Below are 18,577 nucleotides of genomic sequence, written 5' to 3' on the forward strand. Positions count from 1 at the left end.
ATGGGGAAAGTACTGTAGCTTAACATAGGAAGGAGGCAGCAAAAGGAGCCATTCTTCCCTCTCTCTTCACCTCCAAGACTCAGAATAATAACAGACATAATCTTACTCAGTAGCTGCTGCTAAAATGGATGGCAATAATCCTGAAGAATCACACCATAATCCATGTGCAGGGTACTGTACCAGCAAAGCTACAGAAAAGATCAGTCAGCTACTTCCCTAAGAAGCAGTGACAGACAAGACAGAAATTAAGTTAACAATAACAAAAAATCCCACAACCACTGAACAATGCCTTGGCCATGTAGCAGCTGATATTATTCTTCTTAATGAGCATGCGAAATACAAACAGTTCTCAAAAGGGAGAACATTATCTTTTCAGAGGCAAAAGACAGGAATTCAGTTGGATTTTCAGATGAGAAAAACTGAATAGAACAGAAATATTGAATCAATGGAAGGCAGTTAGGAATCAATGACACCGAAATATAGTGTTGTTCATATTACAATAAATGCCAAAGTACATAGCTAAAGTCAGCCAATAGTGTTGAAAGACAGCTGAGGGGATGGTGGGAAGGATTTGGACAATTAAATAAAAACATATGAGAACAGGGCTGCAATTATACTACCTGGTATTTTTATGCTCAATGTCCTGCAAGTCTGCAACTACTGCCCTAGTGTAAAAAGCAAGACAGGTTGCCTTCAGACATAGAAAGACTAGCTTATGAAAAAAAATTAATATATTCACACACATCCATTCAGAGACAAAATGTTAGTGGCCTCTTTCTAATTTAGGAAACCTTTCTTGATTGTAAAGCCTCTTGGAATAGACACATATCTTCTATCTATTCACAAAATTCATAAATGAGATGCAAACTATTCAGAAGCGCGTATTTTTCTTATAGTCTTTCCTAAAAGCACTCTCTTTTTATTGGAGCAACATAACCACAGAAATCTTCTCTTACAACCTCTTCTGTACTTTCGGTATATTGTTATCTGAGAAGATGGATCAGGCTATGGAAAAGAATAAAGTACACGAAAGAGAGACACAAGAGGCCTCAAATTAATGGGCACCAAAGGCAAGAATTGCCATCAAGGCCCAATATTTCTATAACCCAAAATTCTAAACTAAGTTTCTTTTTGAAAACAGGTTCAACAGGACGTCTTATATCCTTTATTGAGTTAAATTATTCCCACGGTTCTGATGCTAAATATTTTCTTTCTGAGTTTTTATTGAAAGACTAGTAGACTGCATCCAGCCAAATGATGAAATGTACCTTCATACCAGGAGAAAGCCTAAAACAGAAGGTGTGAGCCATTAGCAAACGATCAAGCTATATCTGTGGATAGCAAAAGCTCAAAAGCCGTAAAATTGATTGATGGACACTGTAACAGGAGCAAACCAAGTTTTGTTGACAACAGGCAGTGCAGGGCTGTTACTGTCACAAGTTGATCTGCCACCCCTCTGAAAGCCAAAAGGAATCAAATTGCCATGCATCTGGCACTTGCAGGCACGTCTCGGTGCTCCTCCAAGCAGCGTTCTGGCAGAGGGCTGTTCAGCCCTACAGAATGCATGTATGCTCTATGGTGGTCCATATTTTGGCTAGAAGATACAAACACTTTGAGTGTCTCCTTCTAACAATTAAATCTCAGTTTTAAAGGTGACCATACAGTACTAGGGGTCAGGATATTTGCCAAAATGAAATCACCAAAATAAGCAACCTTAACTGTTAATTACATAATGTAGTGCAACAAGCCAAGTTTCCTGATGAAGTGACCTGTCTGCCCTTAACAAAAATTACACCAGATCATATTTGCACCTACATACATTACTCCAGAATTAGAAACTCTTAAGTTATATTCTTAGGATTTTCATACATGACAAGAATAATATGCTTTTGCTTTGTATATGGAACAAAATTTTACATTTTAAGTCAACAAGTTCAGAGAAAAGTTATGCACATTCCTAAACACTCCTAAGAAAAAGATCAAAAAAAGACAATAGCAATATTTTCAAAAGTATCCAACCATTTTAGCTATTTTACTCCATACACCTACAATATCAATGCACAATACCAACAGCACAATTCCAAATTAAGTCAATAATTCTTCAGCAATGCTGAATATAAGATATGTAAGAATAGTAGTAAATAAAATTTCCAGATTAAAATAACTTTTTTAAACATCTTTGTCATTTTTTTTCACACAGTCTTTCCTTACAGTTACAAGAACAGGTATGTTCCTCATACTGTTACAGTAACAACATTCAAGTAGTTTTGTGAAGCTGAGAAATCTGGTGAACATATTGCTAGACTTGTTGTGAACTGATATCTTAGTGTTTTCCCTCCTTACTGTAGGATACACCCACTGAATCTTCCCTCTCCAGAGAAACAAAGGATGAATTTGTAAACATAACTATATGAAAAAGGCACAGCATCAAGAATGTCTCATTAAAACTGACAGAAAAATGATCTTTATGATGCACACATTTCTTTACTTATATTAAGGGTGGGGAAGGATATTAATTTCAATGAGATATGAAGTATGTAATTTATGATTTCATCATGTTCACTAGAGCATAATACTGGTACTCGAATATCATACTGTATTCCAACATATCAACATCAGAAACAAGTTACTACAGTTCAGTGACAATGTACAATTGGGGCCCCTATCCCACTGAAGATTGCACTGAAATGTAGGGAAAAAAAAAAGCAAGCTTAAAAAGTCTAAAGAATCAAATCAAACAACGGACTGCAAGGAAGATAAATACACTTGACTTAAAAGAGCTTGAGAGAAAACTGGTTTTCAGCCAATTTTGAGAAATACATTAGCAAAACTAGACCTCTTTCAGACGTGGAGGAAAGCTCCAACACCACCTTTTCATCAAAGCTACTCCCCAGTGCAGCACACATTCGGTCATGGAGCACTACAGTTACCATGCATAAGCCAACTCTGATTCTGTATTTAAGTTCTAATTACTTTTTACTGCCATTTAAAAGACAAAAAATTATCAAAACATTTTGCTATTGCAGGACAAAAAAATTCAGCTATGACAGCAGACATCTATCAGCATTAATTTTTTTATTTCAAGCAATGTTCAACGCATTCCAGTTATCACCGGGGTCCACAGTGCTACACACTGCACAGACGCTCTGAAAGAAACATGCTTTACAACTACAAACAGGCAAAATGGACAAACAATTGGAAGAGGAGGGACTCAGAAGTGACATTTCCAAGTGATTCAGCTGCCACATGAAAGACATTTCAATTATCATGACCACTCAGGCCCCTTCTTCTGACATTACCAGGAAGAGACAGTCAAAAGCTTTTGCTGAAGTGAAGCAAATGGTCATATTACAAAAAGTCAACTGGAAATCAAAGTAGAAAAAGAAAAAAAAAACAAGAAAAAATTACAGACAATTAAAACAGAATAAATACACCAATGGTACAGTGAGAACAGTTACAGAATGTGATCTACTCTATCTCTGCAAAAGTTAACACATCTCCCTGACTTTGCACTGACATGATTCTGACACTGCATCTCAGTGATTAATACTCAGAGATTAAATTATGCCAAAAAAGCATGTGAGGAAACAAAACAGACAGGAGTTTCCTCCTAGGTCTTAAGGATTTCTGCACAGTTCAGATTGCATAAGGCAAAGCCAACACACAGAGAAATTTTTACACTGGCCATCTTTGAAAAAACCAACTCAAAAACTAACTGCTAAGAACCCACCAGGTTCAGATAAGTGACTACACCTGAGCTCAGGAGGTACCCAGGGACTTCAGCCAAGCAGAGCCCCGAGAGCTCACAGCTTCACTTGATACCCCAGTTGCTCCTCCTATCCTTCTGCTATTGCAGGTGACAGCCACAAACTCCTCCTGGGTTTGCTGGACAAGTTATGCCTGGTACAAAATAAAAAGTGAAGCTGTTTAGACGCTTTTTAAATTGCTATTCAGACACAGTGTTATCAAACTGGGCAGGGATCCCAGAGTATTAAGACACCCTTGGCTTTTATCCTACCTCCTAAGTAGACTTCTGTAAACACAGCTTTGTGAACATGTCCTTAAAATGTTTCTAGTCACAAGACCAATCACTGAAGACAAAAAAGCTTGCAGAAACAACCCACTTAGGGCACTCTACTTTGATTTATCTATAAATGTTGATTTTCAAAGCCTCATATTTGCACTGTCATAACTGCATAAAATTCAGAGGGCATGAGTAAAGAGACTATTTAACATTTGGGGCTCTGGTGTTACTAATATGAGAAAAAAATGGAGCCTCTGCATCCTTCAGTAAATCCAGGTGTTACCAGTTTCAGTCCCTTCATGAACTAAATGTAATTCCAAGTTAATATGAAACTGGTATTGGAGGATTGCTTACACTTGGTTTCGATCTTATCACATAATATATCAGCTTGCAAGCAGAGGCAATTGATGAGGTAGAGTTCACATGGAGTTACTACTGCTTCTTCATTCAGAAGCAGCCAAATAGTTATCTATGACTTCTTGACAAAGTGCCGATCCTTTCAGGATAACAGTCTCACCACATGTGCCTTCCGTGATTCCCATATTAGGGTCACTCCTCAGAAAGCTCTTCTTTGAAACTATTTGGAAGCCAGGTCAGGACATAAATAGTGTTCATTGCTTTGGGCAATGAATTATGTATCAGTCCTGCTCCCTGATGACAACTTCCCAATCATCCATTGGAACAGATCTGATGGCAACAATAATCCCACACCCCTTAATCCACATTTACCAACAAGCCCACACTTGTCTGTAGGGACAGTCGACGTAAGACAGCATGTTTCATTTTGATAATTTTGGGAGGCTGCATTAGACAGGTGCCTACTCTAATTATTATTTATCCAGTGTGCATCTGGGGTTTTTTTATACAGAGTTCACATACTGATAAGATCCCAATAGTTATTTTTATATAACATTCTTCAAAGGAACTTTCCCATGCTCCCATTCCTGTCTGCAGCTGCTCAACCAGGCTGTCTGTTGCAGATTTTCAGAGAAGAGCCAACACAGAATCATAGAATAGTTTGGGTTGGAAGTCATCGTTAAAGGTCACTTAGTCCAACCCCCCTGCAACAAGCAGGGTCAGCTTGAACTACATCAGATTGCTCAGAGCCCAATCCAACCTGACCTTGAATGATTCCAGGGATGGGGCATCTACCACCTCCCTGGGCAACCTGTCCTAGAGCTTCATTACCCTCAGTGTACAATGTCTCCTTTATATCTAGTCTAACTCTAGTTTTAATTTAAAGCCATTACCTCTTGTCCTGTCACAACAAGCCCTGCTAAAAAGTCTCTCTCCATATTTCTTATAAGCCCCCTTTAGGTACTGAAAGGTCACAATAAGGTATCCCTGGAACCTTATCTTCTACAGACTGAACAGCCCCAACTCTCTCCTCCGAATACATTTGTTTCTAACACAGATGCACTGAGAACAAAAGCAACAGAGAAGTCCGTATCTTCCAGCACTACAACAACGAGGAAAAGCCAAAGCAGATACATAGTAGCATGTGAAAGGTGAGGAAAAAATCTGAACATTTGACTACTACTCCCCCATTACGTAACTGCTCTTACTTTAGTAAACCCTTGAAAACTGTAAATGCATGATTTTTGGACTGTCAAGAGTGTGGTGTATAACACAATGACAAGCTAGCTCAGAGGGATGCACCATAATCACAAGAAAATTGCACTGGTTTAAGCACAAAACAAAACAACCAAAACCAAGCATATAAACATTAGATATGCTTTATAGACAGAGACCCCTGGTGGCCTAGTGGTTAGCGTGCAGGACTTTCACTGCTGCGACCACGGGTTCAAATCCCGGTCTCCTGGCCTGATGGAGGTCGTTAGCCCTGTGTGGCCATCCATCTATGAGAAGGACACTCTAAACAAACCTACGTCCTGAGGACCTCACTGCCATTGTCCAAGCTTGCTTGGCCCCGGCAGATGAACCTTAGGATTAAAGGGTGGGCTCAGTTCAGCGCAGGCTGTGTCTCACCTAAAAAACCCATTGCGCAGGCTGGAAAGGTAAAAGACCTTTCCCCAAATCTTCGCTCGCGAAGATGGGCCATTATTATTATTTATAGACAAATATATCATGTGGTTTTTAACTGCTGGGTTCACCCCTGACTTAAAGCCAGGGTCAGCAAAACAGGATTCACATTGTATGGGGTTTTTTTATACTTCTACATTAAAAAAAAACCTTGTCATACGATCTGGATAGAAGAAACATAAGATACATCACTATTGATAATGACAGCTCCTTAAATAAAGCTTAAAACATGCATTGACTTCTTTCAGCCTAAAAGCTTAAACCATAGAGCAATTTTCAGAAATTTGTTTCATAAACATCATCACACAGGAGAGTATGATGTGGGGGAAAAAATCATTTCTAGCCATGACAAAACTCCCATGCTAGAGAAAGCACAGTCTTGTTCACTTACGACACAAAATAACTCACACTGTTGTGTCAGAAGTATTATCTTTACCCAAAACCAATATTCTGGGCCAAAAACTCAGACCTACTTTGAGCAGTGAGGGGACTGCTAATAGAAACACCACTCAGCACCTTCTTCTCTAGAGAAAAAAACTTGCAAACAAGTTTTCAGCTCACCTGCTTCCAGTCGTAAACATAGAAAGATAATAGTACTATTCTACCCAACTCTTTTTTCACTGACACATAAAATTCACAGTCCAAATCAAAATTTAGAAGTGCAGCTAAAGACACTGCTGTCACCTGTTGTGAGCACAGCAAGCTTTTAAGAGCTGTTTTGACACTCAGTATAAGCTGTTCTCTTCAAGTTTCTTCCAATTTGACCTCTTTCTCCTCTTTCACCACCGGATCTGCTGGAACAGTCCAAAATTTGACAACTACCAAAGAGCCCTGTATAATCCATCCGTATTGGATACACTGCATTTGGCTATGCCAGGTCTTTTTAACCACTGTACTGTACACCAGAGCACTGCAAAGCAAGATGTATCTGCTGACTTGGGTGGCATCAGTTACTGGAAACAAGCGCATCTGTCCTCATTCAGTTACTCTCTGAAGGGCAGTCAGAAATATTCCTGCTCACTACCACTCTTTCTGCAAGTTTTCTCTTCAATTATAAGACCTAAGTCCAAAATGAAGCATGAACCACAGACCTTAGCTGCTGTAGTAACTTGCATTGAAATTGGTGTAGGTGTATTTTACCAGCCTATGGACTGAGTGAGACACAGAAGATTCAGATCAGTTGTGGTTTAAGTCCATCTAAATCCCAGCTACAGTGGTTCTGCCCTCCAAACTGCCATTCACTTGCACCAGAACCTCATCCATATGATCAGCAGCAAGATGGTTCTGAGAATCAATCCAGCAAAAAACATTTATACTTTGAAGAAATTAATAACAAGCATTAGTACCAGCAGGACACTGCCAAAGAGAAAATGAAGGTGTACTACTCACAGGAAGATTGGACTGCAGCAGTCCCTGCAGTCTGAGGAGCAGACAGCTCTGCTCTTTCCACCACCACCACTACCTGGTTGAGAATCCAAGGGATAGGTGGGTGGCTGGGATGGAAAGCTCTGCAGCAGCTGCAGGAAAATGAATAAGTGCAGTAACTCAGAGCCTGCACAGAATTTTCCAAGCCTATTCCTGAGACTTTTCTGTTTCTGAAAAACCTCTAGAGATTTCTAATTCAACAGCTATTTCAAGATAACCAAACCAAACAAGTAATTAAAATAGACTTTGTTTTCCTAGAGTATCTCACAGTGCATCACTGAGATAGAAATTGTCTGATCTGTGTATTGCATTGAAGAGATTATCCAAGATTAGTGATGTACTTTTCTGCCTTACCTAGTTGTCATAAGAGAAAATATTAACAGCCCCCAGCAGGAAACAGAATCAATCTTAAAAATGATCCTATGATCAATCTTTAAGAAATTAGTAACTTACAATTCTTTCTGCTTCCACAGCAACAAGGAAATTTTATTAAACTAAAACTCCTGTAAGTGTTTCACAGTCTGCCACAGAAGAGCACTCGTGTCTTGTACAGGAGAACATGACAGAGAGAGAAATAGAAGGTGAGCCCAGTGACTCAGAACAGTATAGATCAACAGGATCAGAAACGCTAATCTCAAAACCTGTGCTGAGTAGATGGGGAAACCACTACAGACAAATCAGATTTATGCTTTGGTCTGCAAACATTACAGATAAAATAGTGGATGCTTTCCCATTGGAGTCAATTGGCTCAGATCTGATTTTAAGAACTCAAAAACCCCACGTTTCTTTCTCAAATGACTATTGATACATGCATAATATTATATAAGCTCCTTTTGTGGAGCCACTTGAAACACGAAATTACTTTTGACTCACTTGTCTTAGGTAAATTCACAGTCAAGTGCCTCTTCTGAAAAACAACTAAGAAAAAATTAAAGGCACAGGATATCAATGTGTGTGTAGCAGATGAAAGCTAGAAAATTTGCAGGAGGGTGGAAGAGTGGTCTCATTCCCTTTTATACAGAGTGTTCTAGTACAAAATGTACTATCACTACATTTAAGATCAGGCACCTTAACCAGCAGCTAGAGAAAAAGAAAGGAAAAAACCCCTAACAGCACACATAGACAAAATCAGAACACTCGTATCAGTACTAAGACAGGCTTCAAAAGGGTCACAACAATTCTCAGTTGCACAAGATGCTGCATCTGTGGGGTCACAAGACAGGTTTGGGCAAATCCTTATCTAGCAAAAATTCACTGTTGTACCAAATGCAGGATGGTCACTCAGGAAAGTTTAAAATAAATCTTAGTTGTTTATAACTCCTACAATGCAAGAAATGTTAGGTGATCTGTGATTAACCTCTTGTCACTATGACATAAAGATCCTTGAATTAAAATTTATCTTAGAGAATTGAGATAAATTTGAGTGACATTTTTCTTTTTTAAAACAGCATTAGTATCTTTTCAAGTCATGTTTTAAGATCATAGGTCTTTTGCCATACCTCTGATTGCAGTGCATAGTACAGAGAAACATTTTACCAAAATGCATAAATAAAGTCTTAGAGATGTATTTTAATCCATATATCTGTTCATTGGGTACTTCTACCAAATCCCTCTTGGCAGCAACAGCACCAAAGGGATTTCCCCATTTTTCTCTCAACCACTGTGGGGAAAATTCATCAAATAGATCCATGTTAATTAGTTTTAAAAGAATCTGAGAAAATATTGCTCTTATTAATACCAGTACAGGAAAAAAAAATCCAAATGAGACAGGTGTCTGAATACTCTCCATTAAATAAAAAAAAAAAGTCAATAAATTAATAAATAAACTAAAGGCAAACCTACACACATTGGTCCATTCTCCCTATCTCAAAACCAGAAATCAAGTCTCTTGTAAGATCAAGGCACCCAAATTATCATTTTTTAAAACTACAGGCTAACAAGGTTAACATTTTTCTCATGCTGACATACAATCTTTTCTTCTATTGTAAAACTGAAACAAAAAAAGAGCAAAGTATTCTCCACACATTCTGTCAGAAATACTGACTTAATCAAGTAATTGGCATTTAAGAGATTACAAATTGGAGCTAAAAATTCACTTTTGCCATCACAGTGAAAATATAAGTGACTTGAGGTCAACTGAAGCAAGAACTTACATTTATTTCACGACTTTGAAATTATTGCAGACATTTGGTAACATAACATGAAAGATTACTGCAATGCAGTTTTTGACGGATAGTATTTCCTGTTGAGACAGAACAGAAAGAACTGTAGAGCTTCGAGATTGTAATCATTTAGTACATTTCTATGCACAAAGTACTTCTTTAAGCAAAATATTTCACCCCTGCAGCTGCTATCTCTTACATGTACTGTCATCCTTCATCCTCCCACAACTGGAAAGGAAGGAAAAAATGACAAGGCAAAGTTTTCAATCTGAATACATGAAGTTTTATAAAATATAGCAGGAATAAATAAAAGAATCTCATGTGCATTATGAGTTTGTGCAATTGTATCAATAACAATATTGCAAGTTGCTTCCTTTCTCAATTTGGCATTAAAGACATGCAGGCATTTGCAAAAACGTGTTCTAAAACAAGTAAGAATTTATATGAGCTTTTTCTAACAGATGTCTCCCAACAGGGGTCAATGCCAGGTTGTTCTTTCCCAGCCCAGATTTGCAATCTGTTCTTATCTCATTTAGTATCTTATTGTTCTGCTGTTCAAAAGAATTATATATATTTTAAACACTGAGAAACAAGATTGGTTAAGACAAAAGCCTTTGTATGAATCTCTAAAGCTATGGTGGCTTTGATCCAAGTTTATCTGCACAGACTTCAACTGAAAGATAGAAGTTTGAGTAAAGTAAAACTGATTCCAAGGCACAACTTATAAATGCTCTCCAAGATAGGGTGGATATGCCTAAGAGAATGACAAAATTTAAAAGGAAACAAGGGACGGAAGAACTCTCATATACATGGCAAGCTTTGAGGGGTTTCTTTGTGGAAAGAAGTGTCTGAGGTTTTATTAAAAATAATAATCTAACAGAGGGAGCACCAGACAACACTGGAAGGTGATTTTAAGAACTGACAGTAGGTAAGCATGAGAAAGACTTTTAATAAAATCCTTCATCCTGGCAGAAAACTAACCAGAACAAAATCAAGGCTAACTTTTGTCACCGTAAGTTAAATCTTATGAATTTTCCCAAGCTAAAATAGATATATTCTAGATAGATGAAGATATAAGCAGTCTTTACATTCGCACACAGGGAGTCTGTTCTACAGATGTATCAAGTATGCTTCATAAGAAGAAACTCTCACATGTTGCCCTTTCACCAATAGATTACAACACTCGTACAGTCCTGGAAGTGCCTCCAGAAACAGTAACACCAATCTAATTTTGAACAGTGAAAACAACAAACAGACAAAATTTTGAAAATTAAGGCTCACTAAACAAGAAAGTAGGATTTTAGGTGCTTCTTGTGTATGGCACTGTCTGAGCAGGTGTTTCTGGTGCTCATGTAGCACTTAGGAAAGTCAGGCCCCCAAAACACTGCAGTCTGGAGGAAGAAACAAGTAATTAACAAGCAAACAGAATTCTTGTCCCTGTATTTTGAATTTGCTTTGTCGTAATTCTGAGCAGACTTGTAACTTGTCAGACATAACCACCAGATTCAAAAGGCTCCTTCGTATCTAATGCTTCCTTAGTCAAATCTGTTCAGCCCACTGAACTTACAATTTTTTCATGTTTTTTTGTATCTTCCTTTTTTCTCACTCATATACATTTTAGTACTTCTATAAAATATGTATACGCATATTCACATACATAAAAATTGTATCTACATATAAAAAATGCTTCTTTTATATACTTTTCCCCTTTGCATCAAATTGAAAAAGGTGGTCTTTGAAGAATGAAGACCTGTCAAAACAAACTTAATGGTTACCAGTTACTAGAAATTCTTACTCTGAAGCACTAAACCACTTTACATGCTGGGACCTCTTCACTATGAGGTGTGCCATAAAACATAATTAAATATCTAATACACTCATTTGTATTTGTGGGGTTTATCCATTTGCAGTGACGCAGCTTTTGCTCAGTGACTGCTGTAACTATGCTCATTTCAGGATCACAGCAGAGCACCATGTCTCGCCTAACGCGATCATGCATCCCCCAAGCACTTTGTGACTGCCAACTTCAACTTTGGGTCCATATTTGTTTTTAAACTAAGAGGAACAAGAGTGTAAACAATGACTTCGTATCTAGGTTGGAAAAGACCTCTGAGATCTTCCAGACCAATCTATGAGTGAACACCACCACGTCAACAAGATCATGGCACAAAGTGCAACATCTAGTCTTTCCTTAAACACCTCCAGGGACAGCGACTTCACCAACTCCCTGGGCAGTACATTCCAATGTACTTTCTGTGAAGAAATTCCTCTGAACCAACGTCCAATCTAAACCGCCCCTGGCGTTCTCTCATCCTGTCACTCGCTGCCTGGGAGACCAACCCCCACCTGGCTACACCCTCCTTTCAGGCAGTTGTAGAGAGTGATAAGGTCACGCCTGAGCCTCCTCTTTGCCAGGCTAAACAACCTCAGCTCCCTCAGCCGCTTCTCGTAGGGCCTGTGCTCCAGACCCTTCCCCAGCTCCGTTGCCCTTCTCTGGACTTGCTCCAACGCCTCAATGTCCTTCCTGTAGTGAGGGGCCCAGAACTGGACACAGCACTCGAGGTGCAGCCTCACCAGTGCCGAGTACAGGGGGACAATCACTGCCCTGGTCCTGCTGGGCACACTATTCCTGATCCAGGCCAGGACGCCCTTGGCCTTCTTAGCCACCCGGCCACACTGCTGGCTCATTTTCAGTAGGCTGTCGACCAGCACCCCCAGGTCCTTATCCGCTGTGTCACGCCATGGCATGTCCGTGCTCCTGAAGGACGACCTTCCTAGTGTCAGTCACCCCTCCGGCGAAGGGCGGACAGGGGGTTCAACGAGGTAGGCCGGGCTGGGGGGCCCCAGCGCACGTCCCCGGGCAGGGCTGGCCCGGCACCACGCGGAGCTGCGGCCCGGCGGCCGAGGGCCCCATTTCGGAGGCGGGGGGGCAGCACACGCTGCACGGCTTTAAAGAGAGGCCTCGGCAAAAGAAGGAGACGGGGCTGAGCCCCGCCGAGGCGCCGACGATGGTGGCCGGCGTGCCCCTCTCTGCAAGCCAAAGCCAAAGCCGACGCCAAAGCCGCGGCCCCCGGGTGAACGCTGCAGCCCGGTGGACGGGCGCCGGGGGAGCGCTTCCCGAGTGAGGATTCCCTGTGAGGAGGAGAAGGAGGAGGAGGAGGAGATGAAGAAGGAGGAGGCGGCGGTGGGCAGAGCAAACACGCACCTTCCCCGCGCAGATCGGGCGGCGTCACCGGCACAGCCCTGGCTCCCGGCCGGCGGCGGACGGTGGGAGGAGGAGCCGCCGCGGGGGTGGGCGGGGGCGGGCCCGGCCCCCCTGGTGCCCGCCCGTGGCGCCTCGCAGCCCGCCCCGAGGCCCGGCGGGCCGGCCCGGGCAATGCTTCCCGACCCCGGGGGCCTGAAAACTCTAATCCATCGTCACCAGCCCTTGCAGGGGAGTGAGAGCCTCGCTGCTGTGAGGCTGGTGAGGCACTGGAATAGGTTGCCCAGAGAAAGGGTGGATGCCCCATCCCTGGTAGTGTTCAAAGCCAGGTTCGATGGGGCTCTGAGCAAGGTCGTCTAGTGGAAGATGTCCCAGCCTATGGCAGGAGGTTTGGAACGAAATGGTCTTTAAGGTCTCTTCCAACCCAAACCATTCTATGATTCTATGATGACCACTATGATTGCAGTTTTACAGAGTAGGTGTGATAGTGGTGCAAGGACACACGGACAATGGATGAAGCACGCGAAGCCTTTCCTGCTGGCAGCGTCCTTCTCCTGGGTACTTCAGAGCATGACAATTCTTGTGTAGTTCATTGATGGTTTTCAGCTGTCTGAGAACCTTTGCTGCCTTCACGCTGTTGGGAACCGAGGTAGGGCCACCACTCCTTAGATGGTGGCCGCCTGCACAAGTAACATTGCACTCACTTAAATCAAGGTGTGTTTATAAAAACACTTAGGTAAATGAGTGCAACTTCTTCTGTAGATAAGATCTTAAATTACAAACATGGGTCTTAATCTGCAAACACTTGAATTAAAGCTCTCGTTTGATTCTGTTAAAGTCAATGGGACTACCCAGGTGCTTAGAGGTAAGTGTTTTTAGGATCAAAGCCCTTGGTGCATTTCCAAAAAGCTGCTGTAGCAGGAAGACAGTGAAAAATTTCCCTCTAATATTCAACACAGTATTCCAATATTCATGAACTTTCTGCCTCAGTGAAATGACTGTTATACTAATGAGCTTCATGGGTGTGTACCTTGAGGAGGGATTTGAAACACCTTATTATAAGATAATGGCTGTTCAAGCCAACCTGACTCCTCCACCCGTTTATTTGAGGTGACTCATTTGTATTTTTTCACTTGTATTTTTCAGTGCAGAATCATAATGGTACATTTTTGCAGATGGGACTGTGTCCTCTATAATACTGATCAGGGAGCATGCTGGTGGGATGCAACAATATGTTTCTCCAAGTGCCACAGTCCTTGAGAGTCCTGTTCCATTGATGGTAACAAAATAAATGATTCAATAAAAATGTTACACAAGTAAAAGCCTGTCATAGATCTGCCTGTCTAGCTGCCTCTTTCCTGCACACTCTATATATTCTTTACTATAAGATGTAAGCATCCATACAGCATCCAGCTGTATCTCTGGAAAGAGATATACACAGTGATTAAGTAGTGAAAGTCATGCAAGAAAATATCCTATCCTCAAAGGTTGGCTGTTGCACCCACAACACCTTGAACTTAAATACCAAAATACGGCCTTCCTTTTTACTTCCAATGAGAGAGAACATAAGACAGGTCTGCCTGAACGAGCTCATGTAAAATGGTACTGGCAGTATTTGAATTTAGGATTTTGGTTGATTCCTGGGAGTGATTTCATTTGCTCTCTTTATAATTAAATCACTTCCCCCAACTGGTTTCCCATTAGTTTTTCCCTTTGTTAATCCTTCCACAGCTAAGAAGTCAAAAGGATGAGTGATAATAGGCCATCTTTTTTCTCCTCCATCGAATAGTCAGAAGGATGGAGATATCTTGGTGTCGCTGTCATTAATCACAGGTCAGAGGGTAGAGAGCACTCTGTTCTTGTCTCCTGTTGTCCTTGCCAGAGAAGCAATAAGAGCAAATGAAGCATAGCAACAAACCTAGAGCTCCACCCCTCAAGCCTCTTCAGCCAGCAGCACGCATAGATCTGTTTACAGGTTTGAAATACATCAATACCCACTTAGCCTTGGGAAAGGTATTTCCCTTACACCTATCTCTTACATGCTTTTCTCCTATTTTGTATTATTCACTAAATACTTAGTTTTGTTTTCCTTTAGTTCGCAGCTTCAGGACTTTTGGATTGCTTGCTTTTTCTTCCTCAGGACTGTAATTGTAAATCAGGGAGAGGCTGGAGCTGAGGAGACCTGTGCTCAGTTTCCCAAACTTCATAAGATACTATGCAGGGCAAGATCCTAGCCCCACCATCCAGAAATCACTGGTGTCATCCATCTTGCATGCTTCTGAACTCATAAAGACTGTCAGGTGCTTGAAGGTCCCTGTATGGATGCATCTTTACAAGATTGCTGTGATTATACTGCTAGTAACAGTCTCAGAGTCAACAACATAATATTCAAGAAAGGGATTGGATATATATGAATGTCAAAATAATCGGAATTATCCGATTGTAGTTTGGTGCTTCAAGGAATAAGCTGGTATCTAACTCGTGGAAAGGGAAATTGAACCTAAAGTGAGGATAGATGGACACTTCTTACTACTGGATTTTTTTTCACTTTCTATTAGATAGCACATGAAGCAACTGGTGAAGTGTGCTGCTAGGCATAGGATAGTGCCTGAATGCATCCTGAATCTCTTCTGATAGGACAGTTGCTTGGTACCATGCTCCTTCCTGCACAGGATGGGGGTGATGGATGATGCTATTTCACTGTGCTTTTTTTTTCCACTCTGTTTAGACTGCATGGTTTTTGGACCAAGGACTGCTTTGGTGGAGCTCCAAACTTTGTTGAAGTCTCTGAAATGTGACTTTATTAAAAAAATAATAAGAAATCACAAGCATATTCACATACTATTTATTATGCAAAGTGGGGAGGGGGAGGGAAGAAAGTACGAGATTCCTTTGAAAAGCTGCCAGCACAGGTCCAAATACCAGAGGTGTTTGCAGTGGGAGTACACTGTACCAGACTGAAGGAATTACCAATATACCAGTTACCCTTGTTTAGAAGTATGCTCTCATTTTTTATTTTATGACATTTATTTACTTTGGCAAAGCATTTTTTATTTTTTTCTCAGTCTCCCAAAAGTCTCCTCTAGGTCCACATTGGATTTTAGTACCACTAGAAGATGTTTTCTTCATTTAAAGCTTTTCTTTGTTGCTTTGCACTGTAGGCAGGGAAATATAGATTACTAATTAATGCAAACTTTAGCTCTTATTTCCTCTTATTTTCCAGTTAAAAGAGCTGAAAACAAATAGTCCAAAGTTTCAAAGAATCAGTGCTCTTCAGTTCCTTCTAGGAAGAAGCATTTAAGCTTGACCCTGACTTAAATGTCTCCACTGAGGCAGCCTAGCAGCAAATAAATGTATCCTAATAGTGAAAAGAATGGGGAAAAAATAGGGACATTGTGAAAGAAAAATAACAAGCAACTCAAAGCAAGTATTTTTTTACACAGTTCTGTTTGTTTTTCTGCTGCTGTGTCAGAGACTCATTTTTTTTCAGGTATCACGAGCAAATCATCAGCTGAGAGCAGAACATCTGTCAGCAGTGAGTTGGTAGGGTGTACTTGCTTGAGACGTCTTAACTCGGGCATGTCCAGTGCAATGCAGGTTTACTATCAGAACTCAGCATTAGTTGCCTCAAGTTTCCATGCATTCTGATACCAAGGTGATGCAAGCCAACAAACTGTATCCTCTCCTGGCAAAGGGAAATCTCCTCTCTGAACAACACCCGCCAACATACAGCCGGTAGCAAAATGCCACTGTACACATGCTCCAAGAGCACGGTGATGTCGGCAACTGTGAGCCCTGGGTCCCTGCCCTGTGTGCAGCAGCCCTTCTGCTGTTACAGCCTCTTGCAGCAAGAGCACGCAGCATCTCAAGAAAGCAGTGATGAACACACATGCTCCAGGGACATAAAAATGTCAGCAACTCATGTCCCCACAAAAGTTCTGGCAGCAAAACTTGCTAGTAAAAGACATAGTCTGGCAGGGTAATTTCTCCTGCAGACTACTACAAATTTTCTGACAGGGGCAATGGCCTGGGTTTTTGTGAGAATTGGTGGAACATGTTTCCACTTGAATCTCCTTATAAGCTGTGTGACTTTTGCAGCCATGGGCAGAGAACAGAGCATGGGCACCTGATGTAAAACCAGAGGTGCAAGGAGCCCTCTCTGTGCATTCTTCTGGATCTCCGATAGGTAGCAATTGGTCCAGCAATATACACGGGTCTGCCTCCACTCCTGTGTTTACAAAGCAAAGGTATTTGAATGTTTGACATCAATTATCATATATTTGCATTAAAAGTACATTAAATACCGCTCTAAATAGCTTTTCTTATAAGGAAGTAATTAAATTATAAATAGTTTCTCTCAGCAACTCTCTCCACGAAAGCTAGGTACCCGTGTTCTTCTCAATATTTTTGTGAGGATGAAATCCAGGTTTAACTTACTCAAAATCCAAATTCAACTTATTCAACCCATATTTGTCCCAAACAAGTTTAAATCCATGGATACTTTTAAAAATGCTCATAAAATACATCTTTTATTTCTGGACTTAGGGTAAAGGGAATCCTCTATCCTGCTGTGTACCAGTACAGCCCTTTTTTTACTAACACATCTACTGTAATGGTGACTTCCAGGTTCAAAGGACATCCACTGCACCCCATTAACCTGCATGAAAACACAGTTACTCCCTGGCCCTAACTGGGCTGAGTTGAACTGAACAGTCCCCCATCCCCATCCCTGGAAGTGTTCAAGGCCAGGTTGGATGAGACTTTGAGCAACCTGGTCTAGTGAAAGGTGTCCCTCGCACAGAAGGGAGAGTGGAACTGGATGATCTTTAAGGTCACTTCCAATGCAAAATACCCTATGATTCTATAATTCTATGAACACATTACAGACAGTGTTCATACAGGATGAGACAATAAAATCTCCATCTAACAGAGGCAGATGGGAGGCTGAGCAGGAGTGTGACTTCTCTTGGTAACAATACTTCAGCCAGTCAGTTTATGGGGAAGGGGAGTGTTCTTGGAGTGGCAGATACTAGACAGATGAACGGAAATTGAGTGCTAAAATAGCTTGTTATCATCTGAACAGGCCCAAAAGTGAGAGGTGTGTTATTTTGTGACAGGTTTTGAATGCAGACACAAGTTTCCAGTCAGCGTGTGGATTCATGCTTTGAGACCAAGCTTCACCACTACCTCATTCTAGATTTAACTATAAGACTCTGAACAGGCTGCTCTAGCCAAGAGGAAATAATATAGCAGTCATAATTTAAACTTCAGAAAAACTGTGATTCTGCAAAAGAGTCAATGTGTTACTACCAAAACTAACTAAAGTTTTGGAGTCCTGATCCTCTATATTTAGAAAATGGCATGATTCTTACTCAAATTTGCAAAGTCTGTCTGATCATAATTGGAAAGTTTTGATAAACATGCTGAAAAGTGAAAAGTTGATACACTGAGAGCTTGTGTAAAAGAATATACTGCTTCTTTAAGGACAGGTACAGCATTTCTTAGAAGAGCCAAAGCTGAACAAGTCTGTGGAGTTTCAGAATCCGCATTAAAAGTCCCATCAGGAAAAGCTGAAGTAAAATTCCTCACAGCTTTTAGTGCTGAATGTGTGTTATAAAAAGCACAGACTGGCAGGGAAAAATTGATGATTTCTACTGGCAGAGTTGTTACAAAAATCAAGCCATGAATTGGGAGAAGTCACATGGCTGAGCACCTGTAACC

The 18,577-nt window shown here is 40.9% G+C and overlaps 1 protein-coding gene across 2 annotated transcripts in view; it reads right to left on the minus strand.

Annotated features, from left to right (window-relative positions):
* CPQ (carboxypeptidase Q) overlaps positions 1 to 12,947 on the minus strand; it is a 154,447-nt gene extending 141,500 nt beyond the window's left edge. For both annotated transcript variants that reach the window (XM_027692491.1, XM_027692492.1), the window contains exon 1: positions 12,860 to 12,947. The gene's annotated coding sequence lies outside the window, so the exon portion shown is untranslated. The remainder of the gene's footprint in view (positions 1 to 12,859) is intronic.
* Positions 12,948 to 18,577: the final 5,630 nt, after the last annotated feature.

Source organism: Neopelma chrysocephalum, unplaced genomic scaffold (assembly GCF_003984885.1).
Source record: "Neopelma chrysocephalum unplaced genomic scaffold, ASM398488v2 Primary Assembly neopelma1_86, whole genome shotgun sequence".
Taxonomy (NCBI): Eukaryota; Metazoa; Chordata; class Aves; order Passeriformes; family Pipridae; genus Neopelma; species Neopelma chrysocephalum.